General features: G+C 37.3%; 1 long non-coding RNA gene across 2 annotated transcripts; it reads right to left on the bottom strand.

Annotated features, from left to right (window-relative positions):
- Nucleotides 1-4,555: 4,555 nt before the first annotated feature.
- Nucleotides 4,556-10,222, bottom strand: LOC126813970 (uncharacterized). 2 transcript variants are annotated; one of them, XR_008789336.1, is made up of 6 exons: nucleotides 10,197-10,222; nucleotides 8,187-8,239; nucleotides 7,649-7,749; nucleotides 6,804-6,956; nucleotides 5,157-5,203; nucleotides 4,556-4,589 (listed from the first exon to the last, which is right to left on the bottom strand). It is a non-coding gene; the product is annotated as an uncharacterized LOC126813970 (long non-coding RNA). The 2 variants fall into 2 exon arrangements; XR_007677287.2 differs by lacking the exon at nucleotides 10,197-10,222 and having other exon boundaries at nucleotides 8,187-8,252.
- Between the last annotated feature and the right edge of the window lie 5,284 nt (nucleotides 10,223-15,506).

Here is a 15,506-nt window from a genome sequence, read left to right as displayed (position 1 = left end):
CATTGCAAATTAATTGAGGCGCTGAAACAAATTGTATTTTGCGTTCTTGCTTGGGCGTAATAGACATCCCAATCATTCTCCTCGCAAACAATGATCCAAATATACACATTCTGGTCGATAATGAAACGGGCAAAGGTAGAAAATATCGCGGAAGGCGACATACATCAGTAGATGACACTAGAAGAAAGATTTTCTGGGTGAAAAAAAATAACAGACCTTTCTTTATTACCACCTTGCCGTAGTGGTCTTTTACTGCATGGCTGGAATGAAGATTTATAATGTGAATTGGTGTCTGAAGCATATGCAAAGGATATATGCGAGCTGTTTGTCAGCAACCAAGAAGATATTTATCCCGCTCATATTATGACCCCTGATTTTGAATCTTCTGATGAAGACTAAGAATTAACTAATATCTAAACATGTCTCTGATTACTGTGTTTTTTATGTACATTTCCAGATCTCTTGAGAAGTACCTTTATAATTTAATATATTGAATGACGAAATAGGTACTGAACGAAAAGGCTAACGAGAAACCACTTTTAAACTTGTAAGAAAATCATCATTTAAATCGACGTGAGCCTGCTTCGTAACAAATCAAAACGGTTGTCCAGGGGCATCATACACACTTCTTTAGAGATGGACAGTCCTAGAATAATGACATTGCCCCCCAATTGTAGACATTGGACCCCATAAATCTCGAAAACGCCCCCTCAAACGCGTGATCACCACCCAGATTCGGAATCTACGCAAAAAACTGGTCTAGAAAAACTTGGTCTCATAAATTCACAGCTCGGGTGGCGATTCCCCCCCCCCCTTCAGCCACCGGACTAAACAGTATCTATAATGTTTTGAAGAACAGTGTTATAATGGATAGCTTTATCATTAATTTCATTTATTTCACATATAAATAATAATTTCACACGAATAATATACAGAAAGCACATAAAATACAATATATTGTGTAACTTTTGTTTGTACGTACAATTTAGTGATTTATAATTTGCCCCTTTTGGTATTCTTTAAAGTCCAACCCCCAAAAAAGCCGGTCTTATGGTAAAATTAAAATGTAATTATATCATTTCAAGAAAAACATAGAATGTGCAGTCAAGCTTTAAAAAAGTTTAATACGACATGTACCTGATGGGACATAGAATATGCAATTAACGAAGTTAAACTTACTTAGGTCCTACCGATATGCCAATATACATAAAATGCTATAAAATCACAAACGGAACACCAAATTTGTCCTTTATCATATTAAAACGTAAAACGTAGAATAAGTTTATATACAATTTATTTTCAACACATGTGGTCAAACAGAAACAGTGCCTTTTCGTGACTTAGTTCGTAGGTATTGATAAACGTATATGTAGGATAAAGAGCTTTTTATGCTCACGGACAGAGTGCTTTGATAGTTTGGTGCCAGTTATTGGTGCTAATAAAGTAGAGACCCAAATATTTGTATTCTTTTACAATTTGTAGTTCTTTACCTTTGAAGGTCCATTTTTTATTTGCTTTTACCTTACCGTCCCTCATAAAGACTACTATTTTTTGTTTTATTTGTATTGATCATAATTATCGAGCTTATATAATTATTATCAATAACTTTTGACAAATTACATTTATTGTATTTTAATTATTTCAAAAAGTGTTACTTTAATTTAATTTCAATTTATGACTCCTATTTCAGAAATAGTAACATTACATTATTCTATAGCTAATCAAAAGTCTACTTCCAACCAATCAGTTTTTCCCTAATAAAACAGAGAGGAAAATAGAGAGAAAAGAGTTAGGAAGCGTCATTAAAAGTTGGCTGTAACCTCGCAAATCCCTTTAAAATAGGGCGACCAAGTCTTATAAATCAGGATTGTCTGCGATATCACCTCGGTGGAAGCGGACGTTAAATAAAGCTATTTCACAGTCTTATAAATCATCAACCTTATATATTCCCACTGTTATGCCTGGATTTCACGTGGGCTTCGAATGTCACGAATTGTCCCCAATCTAAACCTTTTCCGATTCGTTGAAGCTCGTAAATGATTCTTATTTTGTTCGTTCTTTACACACTCGTATTGTTCGTATTCGACCATGAACGTTTTTGTTTGCCAAAACCTTAATGGTCGGTCTACGAATTTCGGAATGTGTAGATGTATCGTAAACCCGTCGTAACCCTTTCGTATCGTCCGTAACAACTTCCTACTCGATTCTTTGACATTCGTGGCTATTCGTGGCTCCCTAAAAATACGTGAAACCGACTCGAACTATATACGAATCGGCGACGATTTTCGCGTGGGCTACGAAATCGAATAGTGCCGAATCGAAATTAATCGAAATTTGTGGCGATTCGGCAGAAAAAAATTGTGTCCATCGGCAATATAACGAGTGTTTAGGGATCCAAGAATATGCCGAATTGCCAAACTTATCGGCATTATTCGTGGAGATCGTAGTGTATTCGTAATTGAATTCGGTATATTTGTAAATAATTTGGTTTATTCTTACCTTTCATTTCGTACCTTTAACGTAACCCTATTTTGATATTCGGTATATTTTTCACCCGATTACGCACGAACTATCGTAACTTTTTCGTACACTAATCGTAGCTACTCCCGATTCTCCAGGAATTTTTAAATTTTTTTGCCGAACCGCCACTTATTTTGGTTAATTTCGATTCAACAACATTCAGGGCGATTAGTAGTATTCGTAGCCCACGTAAAATGTCTAAATGTGTCATAGTAGAAATAACGCCGGTAAGAACATCAGTAGATAGCGTTGTTTAAAGATTTGTTTACTTTTGTATCTTTTCAAGCACGCCCTCCCACACCTACACTCAGTACCCCCACGTCCATAGAAAAGCAAATCAGTTGACCCATCTGTACCCTATACACCATTTAGAGATGTACAGTGTTAGGAATCAATGTTTTAATAATATATAAGATGATCATCAAGATAATTTTAGAAGCATGTGGCATTTGTCCGGAAAAAATACACTTAGAGTCCAATACAGTCCACCACCCCTGGCCGTCCCCTCCTCCGCACAGCGAAACAATTGTCCAAGGGACCCTGTACACTTATTTAGAGATCTAAAGTGCTAGAAATTAATGTTTTACTAATCTATAAGATGGTCATAATCATATTTGAACATTATCTAATTTCCCAACATTTTATGTTATTGCCCCCATCTACAACCCCTCCCATTCACAGGAAAGGTTGTAAAAGGTGTTCTTTGTTCCCCAAATTACAAGCAATTGTCTAAGTGGCATCATATTACACTTATTCAGAGCAGTACAGTGCTATAAATTTTATGCTATTCGAATGTATAAGATGATCATCATGTATATCAACATTACCACATTTCTCTTGCACTTTAGGAATTGTCCTTAACCCGCAAGGCTATACAGTTGTTGCCCAGACATTGATCATATTTCCCACCAATTATAGGCATTGCCCCACCCCCTCACTTTTCCCCTCATGCACACAGCCAACACCACAAAGCAAACCAGTAGACCAAGTGCACTCTATCGACTATGTTATAGATCCGCATTGCTAGAAATTAATGTTTTACTAATCTATAAGACGATCATCAATACCAATATCGAACCATATGGTTTTTGTCCCAAAAATTGTTTTCTTTAGACTCCACTCTCCCCACTAAAATATTTCACGCCAATTTTCGGCATTCCACCCTACCCGCCAAGCTGAAAAGATTTCCATAGACACTTATTTAGAAATGTAAATTCCACCCAATTTAAGACATTGGACACATCCCACCAAATCCCCACGCCGTAACTCGGAAAGCCCCCCCCCCCCCTAAAAAAACAACAAAATCCCCCCAAAAACAAAAACAAACACCTGGTCACCATCCACAATCGAAATCTTCGTCCTAAACTGCTCTAGAAAAACTTGGTCTCGTAAATTCTCCTCTAGGGTGGCGATTTTGCCCTTGAACTATCGTCGTACTATTACTGATTTAGAGGCTGAGATATTGGTAGACATAAGGTTTTACACATAGCGGAAATTTGGAAGATCCAAGATGGCTGCCATAATATATTTGGAGGAAATGGTGCTCTTTCTAGATGGCATAATTGTATTCCTTGACCCTGGAAATGTAGGTTTATACACAAAGATTGCAATCCTAAGTGGTCTAGAAGCTGAAATATAGACCTAGGGTTTTTCATAGTTGAAATCTTGAAGATCCAAGATTCCTGCCATGCCATATATGGAGGAAGTTGTGCCTATGAAAACTAACCGTCCACATCCGGAACGTCCACATCCATGCCAGATCTGCTCCTGGACCGCCTGACTAGTTAAGCTGGTCCAGTTCAAGCGTCAGAGTAGGAAGTGGGGAGAGGGGCGTGGGGATGGGCGGAGCAGCTAAGTACAGCTTAACAAAACATTTACAAAGACAAATGACTCTTTCCCGTGTTTTGACTATTCTAAGTGCCCGTTCATTAGGAAAGTGACATTGTCCTTATTACACAATGTCGCTTGTATCCTGTGTTCAATTGGAAAACTATACACAAAATTATATACAACAAAATGTTTTTAAAAATTTATTGATGTGAATCAGTTCATCTTCCTGTTGGCTGTAACTGTAAAATAAAATAAACTGTATATTGTAGAATCCAGGGTCAGAACTTGGTAATTCTTACACTAATATGGTATTAGAAATGATCTTGCTCATCAGAAACATGTGACATAGGTATTCGTCTGCCTTTCAAGATATTCTAACTGCTTATGCTGAAAGCTAAAAACTATTTGGTCCAAACTCGACCACTGTGATTCTATCCACGGCAATATAAACACTGGTCACAATTTCCTATAGTATATAATGGTTGGGTTACATCAAATATTTTTTTTTTCTTCAATAAAGTTTTTTAACCCTAAAAAAACGACAACAGGAGGGGGTGTATATAGCTATCAAGAAAACAAATACCCGCCAGAGGCTATATTACATTTACTTTCACGAGTGGTATTACTGGAATTATTACATTGCGCATAAATCGCCAAACAATTTCTTGTGGGCTAAAAGTGTATGATAGAAAGTAGACGAATGCTCAATTATAAAAATGCTAGGACATTTAAATAACTGTTACAAAATCAATTGATTTAACATTATTTTAAAACATAGTAATAAAAAGCTAATATGTATTTCTTACATCTTTAGCGTGTTGATTGAATTCGGTTGGAGACACTGACCCATCGCCTGTAATTGAAAGAGATCAAATCAAAATGATGTTTCTAGATAACATTTAAAACTGGCCCCCGTTATAAATCTAAATTAAAATGTAAATTTCAAAATTACATTTGACATTACTAGATTATTTCGCGATTCCAATCGAACAGCTATCAAATCACACAAAATGTCAATTTCTAACCATTCCTGTTTCAATTCCTACTTGATCCTTGAACGCGAAGACATCGACGGCTCTACTAGTTATATTACCCGCCTAAAATCACAAAAACAAATCCAATCATCAAGAGTCACTAAAGTCAAACAATAATCGTCTGCCTACAGTGTGCAACGTGGTAAAATATTATTATTACAAAATGGTAAACGCAAATAAAACTAAGCAAATCATTTACTATGTACTTATAATTTGAAAACCTAACTCAATCCGTTAGATGCAGACGAAACAACTTGTCAGCTGATTATATTCATCAAAGCGTTTGTTTTCTATTGATTGTTCACATATATTGCACACACTGAACGGTCAAACACTATCACAAATCTGTCTGATCAACACAATATTTTGCCCCCCTTCCCAATAAGTTTAAAAATAAAACAAATATTTGTGATATGTTTCGGTAATCAATACCTTCTACGGTGATTAAATCCCACATTGCCACTCAGTCATAGATTACATGTTGCTAAGTCTGAGTGATTTCTTACCAAGCCCATCCTGCTGTAAACCTACTATAAACAATAATACGTGAACCATTTGAGAAGTGCTTTTTACGATCCTCAAAGTTTTTGGGTATAGGTTCAACACGACCAGAATATTCATTCACTTTGATACACTCACTGTGTTCATTTGACATCTCCCCCTCGGTTCGGATAAGCTACTAATTTGGCGACGAACAGTATATGATCAGCTTTATTTATCTGAACGACCAGTGTCTGAAATACTGCCAGGCTGCATTTCCGGCAGTCAATTTCTCAAGACATCGTGGTAAAAATATTCATTCACTTTGATTCACTCACTCCATTTGTTTGACACTTTCCTCTCTGGTCGGATAAAGTTTAACTAGGGGTTTGGCGACAGGCGGTATCTGGTGAGCTCTTTTTATCTCGACAATCGGTGCCTGACTGAATACAGTCTATTTTTCAAAATTTTCTGCGGGCGGTCCCCATACTTTGGCGCTCGTGACAGGGCTTCATCAAGATTCGCAAGTCCGTTCATTTGACACTTTATCACAACGATCTGCGAGACTGCATTTCCGGCAGCCAGTTTTTCAAAAAGTTCTGGTGTTGGCCGAGAAAGTCTCCGGGGGTTATATCCCGGTTAACTTTCGTCTGTGGTGCCAGACGGCAATGGCGGTATCTAGTCGTTCGAATGGAACTCGAAACGAAGGTCCCTTGTACACATTGGCGTGCACGTAAAAGAACCATTTGCAGTTTTTTTGGAATTCGAAATAACAGTAGACCGTAGCAGAAAAGTTGGACGTTAACCCCCATTCCATTTCACTACATTTCAATTTGTTGAGGTGTCCCATGTAATGTGTATGATTGCTAGGATGAAGAGTAGAAGTCGGTGTCGATAGATACCACTGGACCTATGTTATTATTGAAGTAACAAACATACCATTAATATCAAATTTAGAGAATAAATTTCCTAATTCAGATATATCCACTCTTCCGTCTCCATTTATATCATATACTTTAAATACACCGAGGGCTTGAGCTTGTGTCAATCCAGCTTTCGTTATAACCTCCGCCAGACTAACTTCACTGTTACCTTAGGAAAGAACATTGAGAGTATCGTGAGACACATATGTTTAATATTGTTAAACCAATGGATAATTCAACAGTCGGGGCACATTTTAAGCCACTTTCATTGAGAAATTTTAATCTCGTACATAATAATTATCTTATTTTCAGAAGCGGATAAGCTAAAAACCCATCTTCATTATAGATTACAGGTTTGGGTGGTCGAGTGGTTTAACGCGTGTGCCTTAGATCATAAGGTCTGCCATTGAATCAAATTGCGTAGTTTCGATCCCACACTTGTACGCGACACGCAGTAGGATCGGATATCCAACCTCCGGGGAGTCCCAGGGTCCTCCAACTGCTAAGCACCTTGTATCATGTTAGTCCCGAAATGAACTAGTTTGTGTCGACTGGACGTTAAACCACCCTCTCTTTGTTAGTCCCGAAATGACATAGTTAATTCATATATTTACTTGAAAATGTTTTCAAATTAACACCCTTTTATGGGGTTTGAATGTATCAGGAACCAGTTCTCAGTCGGACAGTAACCATACAAATGATGTCGATATGCTTCTGAGGTAACGTTTATAATCGATCACGTGGGGATCTTGAGTTTATGGTATGATGAACTCAAGTTTCTCCGTCATTAAAGTCAATGTGTTTACTTGAGACACCTTCACCCCCTTCCCACCAATTATTTCAACTAGAAATAGTACAAACCATCCAAATCATACATATTGAATAAACCTTCAAATTCAGCGTATTCCAGTTTCTGGTTTTTATTTCCGTCCAATTCTGAGAATTGCTGACCAAAACTACAACTATACACAAAATATATACTCATATTAACATCTTTAAATGAAAACAATGGTGGAAAAAAAAGCTCCATTTATTATTTTCATCTATTTTTGATATTATTAGAGATTACTAATGGTTGTAAAGTAAACTAAAGAAGGTGTCACAATAATATCTTCTTGTAGAGTAAACTGACGAAGGTGTCGCAATAATATCTAGTTGTAGAGTAAACTAACGAAGGTGTCGCAATAGTATATTTTTGTAGATTAAACTAAAGAAGATAACCTATTAACCCATGTCGCATGTTGTAAACTCAAGAAGATGACCCGTGTTGTAGGGTACATCAAAGAAGTAAACTCAAGTAAATACCACGTGTCGCAATAATATATTGTTGATGGGTACACTAAAGAAGATCTCGCAATCATATATATCGTTTTACAGTAGTAAACATAAAATACCTTACCTCACAAGAAACAGAGAAAACACAATAGCTGCAAATATGGTACTCATCTTGATCTTTAGATGAAAATATAAAATATATAATTATGTGACCTACGGGGCATTAAAGATACATTATGTAAGATTTAGATTAAGAGCCGGCAATGATGCAAAATGAATTTATTGAAAATTTCAATCAAATTGCTCCATTGCGAGCGAAGATATTAGCTTTTGAAGGTTTTACAAAATGTGTGCATTAATTGCAACCACCCCATGGTTTTTCGAAGCTTAGACTCGTTTCACCATTTTTAGATTAAATCAAAATATGGCTAGCCGTTCTAATCTACTTAACATCGGAGATATCCGATGACATCCAGGGTTGATTATGGTCTTGTCATGTTAATAAAAGTCTAATTAATAGTTTACATAACATTTCAGGCCCAAAGAAGGACCTGCAATAGGCAGATTTAGCTCTTGTATAATGTATGTTTAATTCAAATCATGACAAATACAGTGAATACAATAAGTCATACCCTGCATTGGTCAAATATCCGATACTGTCCGAAGGTCCGATAGATGGTGGTTCCGATAGTCCGAAACAAACATTTTGTACAAAAACCGAATTGTTCGGTCGAAGATTTACCGAATCTAACCGAATCTGTCCAAGATGTTTTAAAAACTACTTCTTACCGACGCCATAATAAATAAATGTGTTTATTCAATAAGAATTAACTGGGCTAGAATAGTTTGTTATTTATTGGCATAAAGGAATACAATTGCAAATTTGGTTGGTCAGATAGAATAATCTTTCCCTCAGTAACAAGTTACAGTTACGATTAGCTAATATAGAAAAAAAATGATGTACAATATTTTAAAACTGCGAAGATTTTGTTAGAAAAGTCAGTAAATCTATTATGTATGATAAGCTACTTTAAATTTGGGGCTATTGGACCTAACACCCCGTTATTTTAGGACAATCGGATCTTTCAAAATTGGTGTGAAACATTACGGTCATGTTCGTACGATTGATTTTACAACTTTCGATTCCATAATTAGCCACCCTTTTCTAAAAACCTTGTGGACGCGACAGGGGGTAGGAGGAGATGGATCCTGCAGATATTCAGCATTTTAGCTGATGTGTGGTTGTATTTCCTACACGGCCTACATATCAACTCCTGTTTTAAAACGCATATTACTCCAATGGTATCAATTCTTTAATTTTAACCAATTAACAGCTGAAAAAAGAACAAAAAAAAGCACCCCTTGTCGATTATGCTGACGGAAGGAATCGGAAATGAAATGGGGTTAAGCGTCCTATTGTTCTGCTCCGGACTGAGCTAATGAAGACGGGCATACGCCATACAGTGTGCTATGAGGGAAATTTTGCCCGGACAGCGGAACTATCGTATTCCAAAATGAAATGAAATGGTGTTTAACGTCCTACTGTTCCGCTCCGAACTGGGCTAATGAAGACGGGCATATGCCATACAGTGTGCTATGAGGGAAATTTTGCCCGGACAGCGGCACTACGGCCTACTCTTATATCGAATTCCAACTGTCAAGGGATATTTTACGTGCACGCCAATGTGTACACGGGACCTCGGTTTTTCGTCCTATCCGAACGACTAGACAGCTTTCCTTGTCAGCCCCCCCATCCTGCATCACTGACAAGGGATCGTATTCCGACTGTCAAGGGATCTTTTACGTGCACGCCAATACGGGACCTCGGTTTTTTCGTCCTATCCGAACGACTCGACAGCTGTCCTTGTCAGGCCCTCAGTCCTGCATCACTGACAAGAGGTGAACCACGCCGGAAAATCTAGATGAATTTTCTCTGCCAATGCAGGGATCAAACACCCGACCTCCAGGCTAACGAGCCAGCGTCTTACCTACTTGCCACCGTGACCCCCGTGGCCTTATACACATACAACAAACGCAGGTATGTATGGTGCATTTCACTGTAATGAAAATGGTACTTTACCCGATTGCTATCATCCCACCCATGCAGCCCGACCAAACAATAAATGTATCTTACCTATGGAATATTTCTTTACAATCTGCCTCGAATCAGTGATTTGAATAAGATATCGATGATACCTTTATATAGGCTACTAGATAAAGAGATTAGTCACTGACCATAAAGAGATTAGTAACAGATTAGTCACAGTCAGTAAAAGGTTATTTTCTTTTTTTTATCATATTATATTAAAGGGACATCATTTCGACTTGTGAAAGTGAGATTCAATATCAGAAAAAGATGAAGCGGGGGTTGGGTGTATTTTAACAAATGTTTGCGACTGGGTGTGGGTGTTGGAGTCCTGCAGGGGCTTGGAAGGGTGGGTGGGGGGCGTGTAGGTAGGGTGGAATCAAATATTATTTTTGCTGATATCGGTACATATAATGCCCATTCAGGAGATCAAAATAAAACCAACGCGCATTTCATACTTCATAATTTGTTTAAAATGTCAAAACGGTTCTAAACACTTTAAATCAAATTACAAACCATCCCGCCATTAATTTATACGTTTTTGTTACGGGTGTGGTGCAGCAGCTGGACGAAGGCTCACTCTACCACATTTTTTTTTGTCGTACTTTCAGATCTGATTTCTAATTTCTTTCAAAAATAATAACATTACTAATAATTAATGGAGCGGCCAACTGTTATAATTATGTATAAATGTTTGTTTTGTTTTATTATCAAATATGTAGCTTCATATATATAAGCTATGCTTCGTATGTATATAATAAACATGCATTGTGCAAGAGCTAAATCTGCCTATTGTAGGTCTTTCTTTAGGCCTGAAATGTTATATCAACTATTATCTAGATATTTATCAACATGACAAGACCATGATCAACTCTCGATGTCAACGCTAGCCTGCGATAATTGTTGAATTATGATTCGATTTGCTGCATAACTTTCCTTCTCGATTTAACAATTAAATGGATAATCAAGACTATGATTTTTGTCGGACCGACTTCAGTAATGATGACCGAGGTTATGCGAAACTTTCGATCGCTTATTTCTCGGTTCATAGTGGATCAATTTGACTGGAATTTTCAGCAAATTGCCTTTACATTATGTAGTTTTTAACTATTATTGTGACAACTGCCAACTCGTTATCTAATCTCCCATAATGTATCTTTAATATTTTTTTGTTTATATAATTCAAATTGATGGTGAGGCGTCAACATAGTTCTAACCGGTTCCCTAATCCAATTTTCCGTAAACCGTGTGTTCTTAGACTGGATTAGTGAATCAATTTTTATGTTTATGAAACATATGTTTATTATGTCTCTTTGAGATAAGATATATAGAAAGACATAATACATAAAACCTTATCTATTTTATTGTATGTACATTTACCAAACCAACAGAATTATCTAAAATAAACAAGTGGATAATAGTTACGTTGGCTCGTGGCTGTATCAGAGCCATTACAGAGGCACAAGCCCATCTCGACAATGTGAGGATGTCACCCCCCCCCCCCCCAAAAAAAACCCCTCCAAAAACAACTATACATTATGTTACATAATCACAGATGTTATAGACGCTTCCTGCCACTTTGACACATGGAAGTGATTTTAATATCAACCTGTCCGAACCCTAGAGTTCTTGGTAGCCTTTCTTATGTGATTATGTAATCTTAAATCTTAACTTGTTGTTGGCATGTTTTATTTAAACTTTCTTTGTCTGATTAGCATGTATCGAATGTTAAACCTGATATGATATATGATACATTAATTAAGATCCTTTGTTTGGAAGGGTTTATAAACCCAGATAACAAACGAATCGACAGTCAGGACACGAGAGCGGCGGCCGTGGGCGCCTTGGCACGGGACGAGACGGAACGAGGGAGAGCGCCTGAGAGTTGGCACATTTGTGCCAAGCTAGGACATGGCTCCCTCAATACAAGCTAGTTCTGGGTGTCTTTAACATTACGATGTTTGTATATAATATGTTAGGAGAAGAATAAAAGTATGATATGAAGTTAAACTAGTTTTGTAATCAAGAACCTGATAAAAAGTAATACTGTAACAATTGCCCCATGAGGAAAGAAAGGGCACACAAATACAAAGTGATATTCATTTTCGATTTCATCATTTTCACAGTGCCCAAATTCTATTTTCTCTCGGCAGTGATACCTATCTTCCAGTTTCATGTCTCAATTTATGACTAGGTAATCTTAAATTTGTTATCTCCTTTTTAAATATTGGCTTAATGTCTAGACTAGACATCAAAGTGGTTAACAATATTTCTATAAATAATAATAATATTTAATAATCAAACATGCATTATGCAAAAGCTAAACCTGGCTATTGCAGGTCTTTCGTTATGTCTGAAATGTTATATCAACATTTATCAACATGACAAGACCATAATCAACTCTCGATGCCATTGGATGGGTCCGATTTTAAGCAGATTAGAACGGCTCAGTCATGTAACCAGTACTGTGGTTACAATCAGTGCACATATCTTGCCAAACCTTCTAAAGCTAACATCTTCGCTCAGAATAAAGTAATTTGAATGAAATTTTCAGTATATTTATTCATTTTGCATTATCTATTTTAGAACTATTATATCATCTAAATCTTACATAATGTATCTTTACTAATAATTTATTCAATTACAAGGCGTCCAAAATCCAGCTAAAAGCTGCTCAATAGCGCCAATACAATAACAAAGGGTACTCATACAATCAAGAAGTTCAGTATTAAACAGGAATTATGAAGTTAAATCTGTCTATTGCAGGTCTTCTTTAGGCCTTTAATAATGTCATATAAATTATTAATTAGGCAGTAATTAACTTATTAAGGCCATCGGATAGCTTCGATATTAAGTAGATTTAAACACGGTTTGCGGTTGATGCGGTTACCGTAAAAATGGATCGAGACTTTGTTCATCATCGTTACCACGGTAGCAATGACAATCTAGGCTACACTATAATTGTATCGCCGATAGCTAGGCTCAGAGTGAAGTAATTTGAATGAAATTTTCAACATATCCCCTGTTCATTAGCCCTATCTATTTTTTAAAACTATATATTATAGCGAGGACTGTCAGCTCTTTAAATGATCTAACCTAATGCCACTTTACGTTTTCGGTAAATACACACGAAACAATAATTAACAATTATTGACGATAACAAAAGTTATTATTACTTTAAAAAGTTCTTTTAAAAGTTCAGTTTTAAGTACACATAAAATTGAAAGGTCTTACAAAAAGTTTAGTATTAAGTTTTCAATAAAGACCATAAAAAAAATAATTAAAATTTCTTGACATTTAGAAGATCTGTCATATAAACAAAATGACAATATCTGGGTTAAAAAACCCCAAAAAACCCACCCCCACTTGCATTTTTCTCTACCATATATAACCCAAACCAATAGCAATACTATGTTATTCAGACTTTACATTATTTAATCCATTTATCATTGTTAGTTAACATGTTTTTATAACAAGCTTTAAGGACAACATTGCCTGAATATTCGCAATTTTCGATGCATAACAGTTAAAGGGTATCGTCCAGTTTCAAAATAGACCACAGACGTGTTAGTGCTTTGTCTGACTTCAAGAGTTCTTTTCAGAATGTACAGATGCAATAATTCGATATCGTTGGCTTTATGGAAACCCCATACTTCTCATGTCATTATTGCCTCCTAATAATTAATCCAAGCGGTGATTATTTGAGGTTTGGTCTTAAAACATAAAAAGAAATAATTCTTTTCGAAGAGAATAAAATATTTTAATAGTTGAATTTCGTTTACTGTGTGTTTATACGGCTTGTAAAATTTACAAGCATGATTAATTGAATATTATTATTTCAAATTATATTATAAACATGAGTCGGAAACGTAAGTACGATTTGAATGGCGACAATTCTCAAGTGGGAAAACGGTACGCCGTCATAATGCTCTAAATTGAACGACGACGAGTCCCTCATAACACACTGAATAGCGTAAGCCCGCCTTCATTAGCCCAGAGCAGAACTACAGAACGTTAAAATCTATTTGACTTCATTTCATTCTGCTCCGACTGGGCTAATGAAGTTGGAAATACCCTATACAGTGTATTATAAGGGAAACTTTACCCGGATAGCGGCGCTACGGCCTACTCTTGTATTGAATTCCAACTGCCAGGGGGTCTTTTACGTGCACGTCAATAGATAAATGGGACCTCGGTTTTCAGTGCCAAGCCCCCCCCCCCCCGTCCTGCACGACTGTCAAGGAGGAATCACTCCGGAAATGGGGTTTAATGTCCTATTTTTCTGGTAGTCACGGTGACTCAGTGAGTAAGACGTTGACTAGCTAACGTTGAGGTTTCGAGTTCGATCACTGCGTTGGCCGAGAAAGCTCATCGGGAATTTTCCGGCATGATTCCTCTTTACAGTGGTACAGGGTCTGGCAGGGGATAACGTCTTTTGGATGGGACGAACAATCGAGGTTCCGTGTACATATTAGGACGTTAAACTCCATTTCATTTCGTTCTGCAAGGACTGGGCTAGTAAAGATCTGAACGACTAGACAGCTGTCCTCGTCAGGCTCTCCTTCTTGCACCCCTGACAAGGGGAAACCACGCCGAAAAATCTCGATGAACTTTCTCGTCCAACACCGGGAGCGAACCGCGACCGCCAGGCTAGCAAGCTAGGCTTTCACTCACTTAGCCACTGTGGCTCTCGTAGCAGAACAGTTGGGACGTTAAACCCCATTTCATTTTCCTACTTTTCTGGACCAATCGGACACACGCTATGCAGAGTGATATGGCGGAAATTTTCAATGGACCGTATTTCTTCATCGAATTTCAAATGTGAAGGATTCTTTTATGTACACGCCAGTGTGTACACTGTAGCTTGGTTTTTTGTCCCACCTACAATACTAGGCACTGTTCTTTATCAGGTCATTTGTTCTGCACTACCGACATGGAGAAACCACGCTGCAAAATCCCGGGGAACTTTCTTGACCAACACCAGGATCAGTGTACATAATCATTGAGAGGAAAATGGCCGATAACCCGACATCACGACAACCCGACACCACGACATCACGGGTTGTCGTGGTGTTGGGTTAAGATGTCGTGATGTCGGGTTGTCACCTTATGAAGGGCGACATCACGACATCACGACATAATAACATCAGCCACAATACATTTACCATACCAATAGAATTATCTTAATTAAACTAGCGCAGTGGTTCCCAACCTTCTGTTGGTTGCAACCTCATTTCAGAAAACATCATCTATTCGCGATCAAAATGTTGTAATGAGAGAACGAGGAAACAAATAGTGAGAGTGAGAGAGGAAAGATGATTGGTAATGTGGCAAGAGCTGTATAGATCAGAGATTTAC

This window comes from Patella vulgata, chromosome 1, assembly GCF_932274485.2.
Source record: "Patella vulgata chromosome 1, xgPatVulg1.2, whole genome shotgun sequence".
In the NCBI taxonomy this organism is placed as follows: Eukaryota; Metazoa; Mollusca; class Gastropoda; family Patellidae; genus Patella; species Patella vulgata.
The sequence above is the reverse complement of the archived record's forward strand: the minus strand, read 5'-3'. Positions and strand labels throughout refer to the sequence as shown.